Below are 15920 nucleotides of genomic sequence, written 5' to 3' on the forward strand. Positions count from 1 at the left end.
TCCAGACGCGGAAAAAAAGGAACTGGCGGGAGCGGTCGCGCACGGGCGGGAAGACGGCCGCGCATGCGCGGTGGGCGTGCCCTGCGTGCCGACCGTCCCGCGAAGCTTTTTTCCGGTTGGTGGGGGCTGCCGCGGACGTCACCCAGTCGTGAGAACAAGCAGCCTGCTTGTCCTCGGAGAACTGAATTTTTAGTGTTTATGAAGACAGGCAATGGTCAGTAGCTAAGTTTGAAGCGTTCACGGTTGAACCTTGTGAGCAAATATGCCACACACCCTGTTTCAGTCATTTTTTACATGTTATTGTATGCCCTACTTCTGTGATTATACATCAATATTTAGTTTCAAAGTTCTAAGGAACTGTCAAGGGAAAAGAATGGGAGGGGGGGGGGTTCTTTCACTGGAAAGACAGCAAGATTTTGTACTCTGCTCTACAGTTTACCTGGGAATTCTATCAGCATCTGTAGCTCATGCTGCATGCATCAAATAGAGAACAACCTATACTTCCCAAAATGTATTAAGTTAGGCCAATTGGGGTGATTTGGGGAGGGGGGACGATTCACCTACAACATACGGCCCAGAATACAGCTGCCTGGCTCGTCTATGGGAAATCCAGATTTGAAAGCTTGAGACCATTGCATGAGCGGCTGCACTGGCTTCCTGTGAAGGACCGCATCGCATTCAAGACCTGTGCATTGGTGCACAAAATTATCTATGGAGATGCCCCTTCCTATATGGACCCTCTTGTTAACCTACCGCCCAGTAACGCCCGCAGATCGGCCCGCTCGTACCTCACTCTCCATTACCCTGCTTCCCGTGGCCTCAAATATAAGGCCATCTATGGCTCCTCTTTTCCTTATCTCAGCACTTAACTGTGGAACGGGCTGCCTCGTGAGATCAAAATCACTTCGGGTCACCCGACCTTTAAGAAGCGTCTCAAGACCTTCCTTTTTGGCAGAGAGTTTGCCACGAGTCCTGCAGGGGCCGCAGCCTTTTAGCCGACAGCTCACTCTGTGATACCCAATCACCCACCCTCTCTTCCTCTCCCCTCATCAGTCATCTCTTTCTCCCTCCTGTGACCCTGTCCACTGTACTTTGTGCTATTGTGTTATGGTTTGCTTATTAACTACTGTACGCCACACTGAGCCTGCCCATGGGCGGGAATATTGTGGGATATAAATGTTATAAATAAATAAATACTGGCTGACCTTGTTTTCTTTTGGGCTCCATTTGAAGCAACTTGATTGTATATTATCCTTTATCTTCAAAATATAACCAGTTATCTTTGGATAGATACTAGCCATACTTAGCTGGCTAATTGTGTGGCTGAATATCTGACTAGCCTACTTGATCAAAATTTAAGTATGTTGCTTTAAGCACATTTGTGCAGTACAGGTTACCAGGAGTACTGGAGGGGAACATCAACTCCCAAAGCAACTGGTTTTTCAATACTGAATCCTGAAATTCTAGTTCTAGAATGCACTCTAAGAATGTCATAAAAGTGACAGCAATTAAAACAATGGCTTTATTTGCATTCTTCACAAGGCAATTTTATTACAAGCAGGTCTCCAAACAGACAGCATTTGATAGTATAGGAATGAAACAGAAGAAAAGCCATGCTGAGTCAAACCAACGTCCACTCAGCCCAGCATCCTGTCTCTGGCAATGGCCATTCTGGGTCACAAGTACCCAAGCAGATCCCAAAGAGTAAATACAGCCACTAAGCACAGACTAGACTCCCAGCACCAATTTTACCACTGAAGGTGTAGAAATGGACAGTAAAGCATGCTGTAAAGAAAAGGTTCTACCAGGTATATAAGGTACATTGTAGATCCCATATGCTAGTGCGTGAGATATTTGACGTTTCATGGGGTCTACATGTATGTAATAATAAAACAGGGTGCAACTCTTGACCACACTATACACGATCCCATATTATACCCAACCATTTGGAATCTAGAACGTACCACTAATATTTCTAATACAGCTGACCTGGCTTGACTGAGGCATTTGAAGACAACTGATATTTTAGATTTGATTTGTTATCAGGAACAAACATGGTTCCTCCAAACAGGGGTGATTTAAATCAAACTGTCTTTACTGAAAAATATCTGCAATGAAACAGCTTAGAATCAGAGCAGGTCCAGATTCTAGATGATTTACAGGCTTAACTGAAATAAAGCCTGACAAAATTGATTTATATGAAGAAGAATATAGGCTTTTTTATCTATCATTTTAGGGTATGATACATACCTGTAGCAGTTGTTCTCCGAGGACAGCAGGCTGATTGTTCTCACGACTGGGTGACGTCCGCGGCAGCCCCCACCAACCGGAAATAAGCTTCGCGGGACGGTCGACACGCAGGGCACGCCCACCGCGCATGCGCGGCCGTCTTCCCGCCCGTGCGCGACCGCTCCCGCCAGTTGAATGACTAGCAAAAAATATGAAATACACAACTCCAAAGGGGAGGAGGGAGGGAAGGTGAGAACAATCAGCCTGCTGTCCTCGGAGAACAACTGCTACAGGTATGTATCATACCCTTTCTCCGAGGACAAGCAGGCTGCTTGTTCTCACGACTGGGGTATCCCTAGCTCTCAGGCTCACTCAAAACAAGAACCCAGGTCAATTGAACCTCGCAACGGCGAGGAAACAACAGAAATTGACCTACGAAGAACAACTAACTGAGAGTGCAGCCTGACCAGAATAAATTCGGGTCCTGGAGGGTGGAGTTGGATTTACACCCCAAACAGATTCTGCAGCACCGACTGCCCGAACCGACTGTCGCGTCGGGTATCCTGCTGGAGGCAGTAATGTGATGTGAATGTGTGGACAGATGACCACGTCGCAGCCTTGCAAATCTCTTCAATAGTGGCTGACTTCAAGTGGGCCACTGACGCTGCCATGGCTCTAACACTATGAGCCGTGACATGACCCTCAAGAGTCAGCCCAGCCTGGGCGTAAGTGAAGGAAATGCAATCTGCTAGCCAATTGGAGATGGTGCGTTTCCCGACAGCGACCCCTAGCCTGTTAGGGTCGAAAGAAACAAACAATTGGGCGGACTGTCTGTGGGGCTGTGTCCGCTCCAAGTAGAAGGCCAATGCTCTCTTGCAGTCCAATGTGTGCAACTGACGTTCAGCAGGGCGGGTATGCGGCCTGGGGAAGAATGTTGGCAAGACAATTGACTGGTTAAGATGGAACTCCGACACCACCTTCGGCAGGAACTTTGGGTGGGTGCGGAGCACTACTCTGTTGTGATGAAATTTGGTATATGGAGCATGAGCTACTAGGGCTTGAAGCTCACTGACCCTACGAGCTGAAGTAACTGCCACCAAGAAAATGACCTTCCAGGTCAAGTACTTCAGATGGCAGGTATTCAGTGGCTCAAAAGGAGGTTTCATCAGCTGGGTGAGGACGACGTTGAGATCCCATGACACAGTAGGAGGCTTGACAGGGGGCTTTGACAAAAGCAAGCCTCTCATGAATCGAACGACTAAAGGCTCTCCAGAGATGGCTTTTCCTTCCACACGATAATGGTAAGCACTAATCGCACTAAGGTGATTCCTTACAGAGTTGGTCTTGAGGCCAGACTCTGATAAGTGCAGAAGGTATTCAAGCAGGTTCTGTGCAGGGCAAGAACGAGGTTCTAGGGCCATGCTCTCACACCACACGACAAACCTCCTCCACTTGAAAAAGTAACTCTTTTTAGTGGAATCCTTCCTAGAGGCAAGCAAGACCCGGGAGACACCCTCAGACAGACCCAACGCAGTGAAGTCTACGCCCTCAACATCCAGGCCGTGAGAGCCAGAGACTGGAGGTTGGGGTGCAGCAACGCTCCGTCGTTCTGCGAAATGAGAGTCGGAAAACACTCCAATCTCCACGGTTCTTCGGAGGACAACTCCAGAAGAAGAGGGAACCAGATCTGACGGGGCCAAAAGGGCGCGATCAGAATCATGGTGCCGCGGTCTTGCTTGAGCTTCAGTAAGGTCTTCCCCACCAAAGGTATGGGAGGATAAGCATACAGGAGGCCGGTCCCCCAATGGAGGAGAAAGGCATCCGACGCTAGCCTGCCGTGTGCCTGAAGTCTGGAACAGAACAGAGGCAGCTTGTGGTTGGTCTGAGAGGCGAAAAGGTCCACCGAGGGGGTGCCCCACGCTCGGAAGATCTTGCGTACCACTCTGGCATGGAGCGACCACTCGTGCGGTTGCATGACTCTGCTCAGTCTGTCGGCCAGACTGTTGTTTACGCCTGCCAGGTACGTGGCTTGGAGGAGCATGCCGAACCGACACGCCCAACGCCACATCCCGACGGCCTCCTGGCACAGGGGGCGAGATCCGGTGCCCCCCTGCTTGTTGACGTAATACATTGCAACCTGATTGTCTGTCCGAATTTGGATAATTTGACAGGACAGCCGATCTCTGAAAGCCTTCAGTGCGTTCCAGATCGCTCGGAGCTCCAGGAGGTTGATCTGCAGATCCTTTTCCTGGAGGGACCACAGACCCTGAGTGTGGAGCCCATCGACATGGGCTCCCCACCCCAGGCGAGATGCATCCGTCGTCAGCACTTTCGTGGGCTGCGGAATTTGGAATGGACGTCCCAGGGTCAAATTGGTCCGGATGGTCCACCAGAGCAGTGAAGTGCGGCAACTGGTGGAGAGGCGGATGACATCTTCTAGATTCCCGGTGGCTTGAAACCACTGGGAAGCTAGGGTCCATTGAGCAGATCTCATGTGAAGACGAGCCATGGGAGTCACATGAACTATGGAGGCCATATGACCCAGAAGTCTCAACATCTGCCGAGCTGTGATCTGCTGAGACGCTCTGGTCTGCGAAGCCAGGGCCAAGAGATTGGTAGCCCTCGCTTCGGGAAGGTAGGCCTGAGCCGTCTGGGTATTCAGCAGCGCTCCTATGAATTCCAGAGACTGAGTAGGCTGGAGATGGGACTTTGGGTAATTTATCACAAACCCCAGCAGCTCCAGAAGTTGAATAGTGCACTGCATGGACCGGAGGGCTCCTGCCTCCGAGGTGCTCTTGACCAGCCAATCGTCGAGATATGGGAACACGTGCACTCCCAGCTTGCGGAGATACGCCGCCACCACCACGAGGCACTTTGTGAACACTCGTGGGGCAGAGGCGAGCCCAAAGGGCAGCACACAATACTGAAAGTGCCGTGCGCCCAGGCGGAATCTGAGATACTGTCTGTGAGCTGGCAGTATCGGGATGTGAGTGTATGCGTCCTTTAAATCCAGGGAACATAGCCAATCGTTTTTCTGAATCATTGGCAGAAGGGTGCCCAAGGAAAGCATCCTGAACTTTTCTTTGACCAGGAATTTGTTCAGGCCTCTCAGGTCTAGGATGGGACGCATCCCCCCTGTTTTCTTTTCCACAAGGAAGTACCTGGAATAGAATCCCTGCCCTTCCTGCCCGGGTGGTACGGGCTCGACCGCATTGGCGCTGAGAAGGGCGGAGAGTTCCTCTGCAAGTACCTGCTTGTGAAGGGAGCTGAAAGACTGAGCTCCCGAAGGACAATTTGGAGGCAGGGAGGCCAAATTCAGGGCGTATCCGCACCGCACTATTTGGAGAACCCACTGGTCGGAGGTTATGAGAGGCCACCTTTGGTGAAAAAATTTTAACCTCCCTCCGACCGGCAGATCGTCCGGTACGGACACTTGTAGGGCGGCTATGTTCCCGTGGATCCAGTCAAAAGCCCGTCCCCGGCTTTTGCTGTGGAGGCGCAGGGGGCTGCTTAGGCGCACGCTGTTGACGAGAACGAGCGCGCTGGGGCTGTCCCTGTGCCTGACGAGGCCTTCGGGCCGGCTGGTTGTACCTACGCTTCGCAAAAGAATAGGGTGCAGCCTGCCGTGCCCGGGAAAAACGCCCACCCGTGGGGGCGGGTGCTGAAGGCGCCCGGTGGGAGAGCTTGTCGAGAGCGGTTTCCCGCTGATGCAGTTGGTCCACCATCTGCTCGACCTTCTCACCGAAAATGTTATCCCCCCGGCAAGGGACGTCAGCCAGTCTCTGCTGGGTGCGGTTGTCCAGGTCAGAGGCACGCAGCCATGAGAGCCTGCGCATCACTATACCTTGGGCCGCAGCACGAGATGCCACGTCACAGGTGTCAAAAATCCCCCTGGACAGGAACTTTCTGCACGCCTTCAGCTGCCTGACCACCTCCTGATAAGGCCTGGACTGCTCCGGCGGGAGCTTATCGACCAGGTCCGCCAGCTGTTGCACATTGGTCCGCATGTGGATGCTCATATAGAGCAGGTAAGATTGGATGCGGGTCACGAGCATGGAGGATTGGTAGGCCTTCCTCCCAAATGAGTCCAGAGTGCGAGACTCCCGCCCCGGGGGCGCCGAGGCGGTATCCCTCGAACTCCGTGCCCTCTTGAGAGCAGAATCCACGACCGCTGAGTCATGGGGCAACTGGGGCCGCATGAGCTCTGGGTCAGAGTGGATCCTGTACTGGGACTCTGCTTTCTTGGGAATGGTGGGATTAGTTAGTGGTCGCACCCAGTTCCGGAGCAGCGTCTCCTTCAGGACATTGTGCAGCGGTACCGTGGAGGACTCTCTAGGTGGTGATGGATAGTCGAGGACCTCGAGCATCTCGGCCCTCGGCTCTTCCACAGAGACCACGGGAAAGGGAATGCTTATAGACATATCCCGCACAAAGGAGGCAAAGGAGAGACTCTCAGGAGGTGAGAGCTTCCTCTCCGGTGACGGCGTGGGGTCCGAGGGAAGGCCCGTAGACTCCTCTGAGGAGAAATATCTCGGGTCCTCCTCTTCCCCCCACGAGTCCTCATCCTCGGTATCGGACATTAGCTCATGTAGCTGCGTCCGGTACCGGGCCCGGCTCGACGTCGAGGCACCGAGGTCTCGGTGTCGTCGAGCGGTGGACTCCCGCGCCGGCGGGGACGGAGCTCCCTCCATCGACGTCGACGGGGACTCCACCTGCGTGGCTGTCGAGACCGGCACCGCAAGCGGCGGCGGTGTCGACTGCCCCGGCGCCGGGCTAGAGCTCGCCGGTGCCACAGTCATCGGCGCCGAGGGCGCAAGCACCCCCGGCGCCGGCACAGCCTGGCGCATCAGCCCTTCCAGGATCCCCGGAAGGATGGCTCTGAGGCACTCGTCCAGGCCCGCTGCCGGGAAAGGCGGTGGGGCCGGTAAGGGTGTCGGTGCCGGAAGCTGCTGGGGGCCAGGAGACGGCACCGAGGTGCCGGAACCCCGACGCGTCGGTACCTCCACCACCGACGGAGATCTCTCCTCTCTACGATGACGCTTCGGCGTCGACTCCCCTTCAGGGTGCACCGAGGGCTCCCGGTGACGGCGCTTCTTGTCCTTTTTCCGGTGCACGTCACCGGCGCCGGAGGGCATGGAGGAGGAGGAGGTCGATCCCCCTCGGTCTCGAGGTACCGGGTCCGACAGGGTTCGGTCCCGTGGCTCACGAGTTGAGGGAGTGACCGGGGCCGACTGCCCACGCGGTCTCTCTACCCCACTCTCGCCGGCGGACCGGCGGGCCGACGGGACCTGTTCTCCTGGGGTCGCTGCCATCGGTGCCGATGTCTCGGGCATCGATACCGGTACCGAAGAACCGGTCTTCGATACCGATGCCGTCGAGGTCGACGTCGAGGGGCCGGCGCAAGTTCCAAAAAGACGGTCCCGCAGAACTTGCCTCGCAACCTGAGTCCGTTTCCGGAGACCGAGACACAAAACGCACGACTTGAGATTGTGCTCCGGCCCGAGGCACTGGAGGCACCAAGCGTGGGTGTCGGTCTGCGAGATCGGCCGGCCGCAGCGACCACACTTTTTAAATCCACTCGGGACCTTCGAGGACATCGACGGAAAAATCGCGTCGGCGAAGTCAAAGTCGGCAATGGTGGCTAAAATCACACCACGAAAACTGAAACCGACCGAGCGGCCACTAGGCCGCAACGAGGCGTCCCCGCTAGAAAGCGAGGGAAAAGAAGGAGCGCGTGCTCCACACGCGCAAAATTCTCTCTTTTTTTTTTTTTTTTTTAATAAAAGAGAAAGAAGAAGAAGAAGAGGCCGAACAGGCCAAAAGCGACGATCCGCGTAAACGCGGTCGAAAAAATCCGGCGGCTGAAACGAGAGAGAGGGGAAAACACAACTCTCTCAGTCGCGGAAAAAAAGTAACTGGCGGGAGCGGTCGCGCACGGGCGGGAAGACGGCCGCGCATGCGCGGTGGGCGTGCCCTGCGTGTCGACCGTCCCGCGAAGCTTATTTCCGGTTGGTGGGGGCTGCCGCGGACGTCACCCAGTCGTGAGAACAAGCAGCCTGCTTGTCCTCGGAGAAACTTAATTACATTCACATTTATCACATAAATGTAAGGAAATACAGAAATTAATATAAAAAGAAAAACATTTTCTCTCAACAATATATATTTACATAATTGTCCACAATTGGAAGATCCAAGATCAGGAAAACAATCTTAAAGAAAATAAGAAAAGAATATAGGCTTTAAGCCGGTTTGCCCTCCTTCCCATTCTGGTTCTTAGTTGATCTGTGATAAGAGTGCTCAATAATGTGGCTCTTAAGATTTATCTATCACTAGTGAAAAAGGCCCGTTTCCGACAGAAATGAAACGGGACTAGCAAGGTTTTCCTCAGAGTGTGTATGTTTGAGAGAGAGTGTGTGAGATTGACTGTGTGAGAGAGAGTGAATGTGCGAGTGTGCGTGTGACAGAGAGAGAGAGAGTGAGACTGGGTGCGAGTGTGTCCATGAGAGTGTGTGTGTGTGAGAATCAGAGTGTGTGCCAGGGGCCCCTCCCTCCTCCATCCCAGTTCCAGGGTCCCCCCCTCCAAGTTCCAGGGTCATCCTCCCCTCCCTCCGAGTTCCAGGGTCCCTTCCAGTTTCAGGGTGCCCCCCACTCTGAGTTTCAGGGTCCCCACACTCCCTCCCAGTTCCATAGTACCCCTACCAGTTCAAGGGTCCCTCCCCTCCCTCCCAGTTCCACAGTCCTGTCCCCTACCTTCCTCCCTCCCTCCGAGGTGCTTGGTGGGGGGGGGAGGTTGCTATTTGCTGTCAACCTAAGGAGACACTGCTTCTGGCGGCCAGCAGCTAAGTCCTGTCCTGACCCACAGGCAGCTGGAGCTCCCTCATACTCTTTCAGTGACACACATTGACAGGCAACGGCGGGGCTGACGCAGCCACAGGCACCCTGGATAAACTTTGTATTGTTGACAAATGATGTGAAAATACAGAGTTTAAAATTGCTGTTTCTACCAGGTAGAATAATTTTTAAAGCTGTTTTAGTGATATTTAATTTAGATTTCATGATATTCATATGTACAGATGGGTAGCTTTCAAATAAATTAAAAAAGGTGTGAAGTAAGAAACCAAAAACAAAAACCTTTTGTCCTTTACCTGTTAAGGCACAGTTTATCCAGTAGAAACAGCTTTAGACGTGTTTCAGATGTAAGAAGAAAAAAAAATGACAATGTGGATCAGCAGCTCCTAGGTGTGCTTGGTTTTGAGTGTATGGGAATGACGGCTGTGTTGGGGAGTGGAAACAGAGATTAACCAATGGGCTTCCTTGATTCGTTGAGTGTCTGTGCTCCACCCTAACGTCATCACGTTTGACGAGAGGGCGGGGCAGACACTCATGGGATCTACACAACTACAAATTTAGAACGTTGAAATGTTGGAGGCTTCATTAGAACGTTGGGGTTGTGAATTATGTCTAGATGGGGCGTGGCTGAGGGCGGGTCTATGAGTGAGAGTGAGTGGTGCTGACAGCCTAGCCTACCAACAGTAAAGGGCTTCAGTGTTTCCCTGCCACAGAGTGAGCTTCAGAACGTTGGAGGTGAGAATTATTTATATAGATATCTGACTGAGGAAAAGAAAACAGTGGATAGTAAGCAACTCTGCAGTATACCACAAGTGAGCCAGTAAAGTAGAACCACTTGCTAGCCTATTTAACACGATGGACTTCTCCCTCTGAGGAAAAGATCTGAAGCATAGAGCAGCTCTTACTAATGCCAACCGTTCAAGTAACAGGTTATGATCCAAGGTATTGAAAAAGATATACAAGTCTAGTAATACCGGATAGTAACCCTTCCCTTGGCTGGCTGCCTTCAGATATGATCAGTCAGGGTTAGCAATATTTCATGGTCATAGGACTAGCGTACAAGATTCTTCCAAGTAGCTCATTAATTGGCAATGGATCACTATTTCTACTACCTTGAGGTATGGCAGTGGTTAGTAGACCCACAGCATTAAGACCCTCCCTTCCTCTATTTTAAATAAAGATCAGCCTAATAACTACTTCCTTTAGTTTTAAGGTGAACATTTACCCTGCAGGATGCTATGTACTGTGCTTACTAGCCCATTCATACTCAGCTACTTTAATCAAATCAGAAGGAAGTGTGTCAAGTCAACACCAAAAGGTGCATGAAAGTTTAAAAAGGCAAACAGTTTGACAGGCACAGTTTTGCAGTGATTTGCCACATAGGTGATAGAACACAGCAAGCGTGAATCAGCAAAGAATGTTTGACCCGGTGGTCACTAATGGGAGTTGAAGGTTCTGGTCTTTAAATATTTACAGCCACTGGATCTGCTCCTGTACATGCTTGGCAAGCCACTTCAATTTTATTGTTTAATTCAGAGCAATGGACTTACAGCACTGCAACAGATTTAGTCACAAATGAGTGAAGTGTGGGAAGTGGATCAACAACTATAGCCTTATTTTGAATACTGCAAAGACCAAGCTGCAGACACAAACATGAAGGCAGATAACCATATGGCCTATCCGGTCTGCCCATGCATGCCAATTAGGATCCCTTCTTCTCCCTTAGAGATCTATGTACTTGTTCCAAACTTTCTCGAATTCAGATAAAGTTCACCACCACCTCCAAAGGGAGGCTGTTCCACAAATTCACCACTCTTTCCATGCAGAGGTTATTTTCTCAGGTTATTTCTGAGTCTTACCCACTTTTACCTTCATCCTATGCCCTCTCACTGACCATTTTAGTAGCCACTTTCTGGATCGACTCGGTTTCTCTTTTTACAAGTGCCGTCTCCAGAACTGTACACAATATTCTAAATGAGGTCTCACCAGAACCTTATACAGGTGCCATCACCACCTCCTTTTACCTACAGGCCATTCTTCTCCCTATGCACCCAAGCACCCTTCTAGCTTTCCTACTTGTTTGGCCACCTTAAGATCATATACAATCATACTAAGTCCCCTCCTTTTCATGCACAAAACTTCTTCACCCCCTAACTCTATCATTCCCTTGGGATTTTGCAGCCCAAACGTATTTCAGAAAGGCAGAATACAAGTTTAAAACAAACAAAAAACCCTTACCAATAATGGATTGGTTTAATTCACTCAAAGCACTTCCACTACCTGCTCCCTTACTCCAGACCACTGTGAATTGTATTGTGTTGACCACGCTTAGAAGGATTGGTCTTGTGAAGGGCTACTGCTTGGTGGTGGGGGGCAATATGGACACTATTTTTACAAACAAGACCAGACCTTCTAGCCCAGGAGTTTTAGTCGAACCAGCTGATGAACCAGGAACAAACAGAAAGGACCCTTTTACGGAGAGCCATTTATCCAGCTCAGAGGCATCAGATGCATGTTTGAGCTAGGATCCTCAGTTTCTGCCACTTTTCCTCTCAAAGGATATAGAAGTGTTCTCCCCAGAACCTTTTAAATGGGCACAAAACACAGTTAATTTAAAAGTTTTATAATACTGCACAGTACTCCTTCCGCCCCACCCCCAAGTTACTTCATTTTACTCAGCTGTCAAAAAGACTGTATAGGGTTTGCTGAATGTTACCTACAGTTGGTAGGTTATTAGACCCGCCCTGATGGTGACAGCTTACAGGTTTCTGTAAATTCTGTTCAAATTATTCTGAAGACATTTAACAAAATAATGCCTGAAGTGAGACATTAAAATGGGATGCAGACAAAGTTTACTAACTGAAATAGGATTTTAAGGCAATTAATGCTAACCTGAGTTTCAGGAGACCTGGCTGAATACTGTTTTTCTGCTGGTTTACCCCCATTGTTTTAAGAGCAGGCACGATTTAATGTGGACAAATGCAAAGTGATGCACATTGGGAAGAATAATCCAAGTCATAGTTACTTGATGTTAAGATCCACCTTAAGAGCTTCTCCTCTTTCCCCCTAAACCTGCCTCTCCTCTCCCCCCATTCTCTATTTCGGTAGATAACACTCTCATCCTCCCTGTCCCGTCTGCGCGCAACCTTGGAGTCATCTTTGACTCCGCTCTCTCCTTCTCTGCTCATATTCAGCAGATTGCCAAAACCTGTCGTTTCTTTCTCTATAATATTAACAAAATTCGCCCTTTCCTCTCCGAGGACGCTACCAAAACCCTTACCCACACCCTTATCACCTCTCGCCTAGACTACTGCAATTTGCTTCTCGCTGGTCTCCCGCTCAGCCATCTATCTCCTCTTCAATCTGTCCAAAACTCTGCTGCACGTCTTATATTCCGCCAGAGTCGCTATACTCACGTTAGCCCTCTCAAGTCGCTTCACTGGCTCCCTATCCGCTTCCGCATACGGTTCAAACTTCTCCTTTTGACCTACAAGTGCATCCACTCCGCAGCTCCTCAGTACCTTTCCGCTCTCATCTCTGCCTACACTCCTCCCCGTGAACTCCGTTCGCTGGGTAAATGTCTCCTGTCGTCCCCCTTCTCCCCCACTGCTAACTCCCGGCTCCGTTCCTTCCATCTCGCTGCTCCCTATGCCTGGAATAGACTCCCTGAGCCAGTACATCAGGCTCAGTCTCTGGCTGTCTTCAAGTCTAGGCTTAAAGCCCACCCTCTTTGCTACTGCTTTCGACTCCTAACCCTGACTCTCTTACTCAACACCCTCACTTATCACCCCTACCACTGCAATTTCCCCACCCCTAGCTGTCTGTTCGTCTGTCCAATTTAGATTGTAAGCTCTGTTGAGCAGGGACTGTCTTTTCATGTTAATTTGTACAGCGCTGCATAAGTCTAGTAGCGCTATAGAAATGTTTAATAGCAGTAGTAGTAATAAACTGAAATCTTCCGCCCAGTGTGTGGTGGTGGCCAAAAAGCCAACAGGATGCTAGGAATTATTAGGAAAGGGATGGAAAATAAGACAAAGAATATTATGCCTCTATCACTCCATGTTGTGACCACACCTTGAGTAATGTGTGCAATTCTGGTCACTGTATCTTAAGGTATGGCAGAATTAGAAGGTTCAAACAAGGGCAACCAAAATGATTAAGAAGATGGAACTCCTCTCATATGAGGAAAGGCTTAAGAGATTAGGACTCTTCAGCCTGGAAAAAAAAAAAAAAAAAAACACAGCCAAGGGAGGACATGATAGAGGTCTACAAAATAAATACTTAGTGGTATAGAAAAGGTAAAAGTAAATCTATTTTCTACTCTTTCAAAAAGTACAATGACTAGGTGACACTCATGGAAATTACATGGTACTGGTTTAACAGGAGGAAATATTTTTCACTCAACCAATAGGAAGCTCTAGTACTCATTGCCAGAAGATGTAGTAAAAATGGTTAGTGTATCTGGGTTTTAAAAGGTTTGTTCCTGGAGGAAAAGTCCATAGACTGCTATTAAGATATACACGGGGAAAGCCACTGCTTGCCCCTGGGATCAGAAGCATGAATCTTGCTACTATTTGGAAATGTCATGTATTTGTGGCCTGAATTGACCACTGCTGGAAGCAGAATACTGGGCTAGATGGACCACTGGTTTGACCCAGTATGGTTGTTCTTATGTAAATGATTTCATCAATTAAATGTTAACTGGAAGAAATATGCTCCTAAAACCAAAGGACCCATGCAGAAGTGAAAACTCGGAACTGAAATTTCAGAATTGACAAAGAGACACTGCTGCCTAAAACTGTGGAACCCTCTTCAGAGGCTTCATACACCACATGCAGGAAGGCACACCCCAAAGCAGTATTTAAAAGATAGATTCACAGCCATGAGAAGTAACCCAGCACGCCACTAAAGTTGAGAAATATAATTGTTCGAGAGCTAAGTTAAAGGCTTCATTCACTTACTGCAAAAGAGAGAAACCTGAAGCCAGAAACCTTGACCTCAACTGGCAAAAAAGAGCCCCAGGCTAGAAACCCAACTCAACGAAGGAGGTTATGTGGACAGAGTATGAGAGAATGTTCAACATACACTACCTCTGGTGCTTGTGGAGGCTGATAGTTAGTTTTGCCTAGTGTTCTTGTTCCTAACTATACTTTGAGAATAAGCTACAGACTAGAGACTTAACACAAGGATCAAGTTTGTTCCCATCCCCACAACAGTAAAAAAACTCTCACTCATACAAAAAGCAAGCGATTGACTATCAAAAGTAATGAACTAGTGCAGTTGAATCCAAGTTTTTTGGGGACAGGGCCAAACTCCGTCCACCTCTCATTCCCTACTACACACTGAATTTCAAGAAAGTACAAAAATAACTGTTACGTTAACACACCTACTACTTAATGCCTTCATTTTGAAACTGCTTATGAACACAAATTCTTTGCCCCAGTAGTTTCTTCCTGCAGCTTTGTACTTTGTTTAGTAAGAACTAGAGCTAGGTAATGATTTATTACTAGTTTATTCAATTTGCTATACTGCTTAACCTTAAATAAGAACAAAAATAGTGTACAACAAACAGAAAATCATAAAATCATAGAAAAGAAGGATTCCAATACCATAAGACTTCATTCACAACTACCCAGAAATTATGTCCATCATTTTATATCCTCTCCTAGTTTATGTTTAACCAGTCAATGCTGCAACAGTTCTCACCTGGAGGCAACAGACCAAGGCTCTTTCTGGAACTTTACAATCATGGACTACGAATACAGCCATTAGGTGTCACTTTGAACTAATGACAATGGCTTCCTCCCTCTGCCATATCTTCAGCCTACCAGGAGAGTACTGACCTAACTCAGAGTCAAACAGGGGACTTTAGGCAAGGCAGTGCACAGCACTTTCAACAGCTCTCCACATACATTTATCCAGGTACCAGCCTGATATTCAAAATACATTTATGTAGCGCTGAACATTCTGAATATTAGGTTGTCTTCTGCAGGTTTAGAAGTACATAAATACATTCAGTTTTGCAAGCTACTGAGTATTTGCCTTCCCAACACATTAACTGCTGCTTCTCATGTGGGCCAGGCACTACACTTGCATTATACTACAGTTATCTTTCAATTGAAGTGAGCAATGTCAAAGTATCCTTTCAAAAACTGACTGTAGTGTCAGACTTTCTTCTCTATTCTCTTCCAACTAGACTCAGCATATTTCCTAGATCAAAAATCTAGTACATGCATGAGTCAATTCAATTTAAACATATATAAACATGCTAACAGTAACTATTTCACTTCTGGTACATAAAGTAAATCTGAAAATACATGTTTTTGTCTGTGTATGTAATCATCCATTCTCACATACTAGCAATAAGTAATTTAATTAAAATTACATACTAGCATATTATAACATGAATAACAAAAATCAAGTAGCTGCTTCACACTTACCACTACAATTTACTTGCTTAAAATCCATGCAGCCAATTAAAGGGGGGAAAAAAACATGCTGTTGAAAACTTTGCACATCATTCTTGTTATAAAACGTCTTCCTTTGCAATCACTTTTTCTGCAATCAGATAGTTCTTTTGAAGCATTGCCCTATATATTATTCCACCTCTTCCACTTCTTTAACACCACACAGGCCTCACTCCCTGCAGCCTCTGTTTATCATATATTTGTAAACTAAATATAATTAATACTAGGACAAGCCTTGAATGCTCTCAAGACTTGCAGAGTTTGAACACACCACAAGAGGGCTGTCACTACTCTAGTAAGCCCTACTAACCATGAGATGGCACAGAGGCACATCTCTGATCAGCAAGGTTTTCCTAAAACCATCTCTCAGTGTGC

General features: G+C 48.5%; 1 protein-coding gene across 1 annotated transcript in view; it reads right to left on the bottom strand.

The window, feature by feature from the left end:
* SYPL1 (synaptophysin like 1) overlaps positions 1-15920 on the bottom strand; it is a 66939-nt gene that overhangs the window by 13305 nt on the left and 37714 nt on the right. The window lies entirely within an intron of this gene.

Source organism: Microcaecilia unicolor, chromosome 10 (genome assembly GCF_901765095.1).
Source record: "Microcaecilia unicolor chromosome 10, aMicUni1.1, whole genome shotgun sequence".
NCBI classification, from domain to species: domain Eukaryota; kingdom Metazoa; phylum Chordata; class Amphibia; order Gymnophiona; family Siphonopidae; genus Microcaecilia; species Microcaecilia unicolor.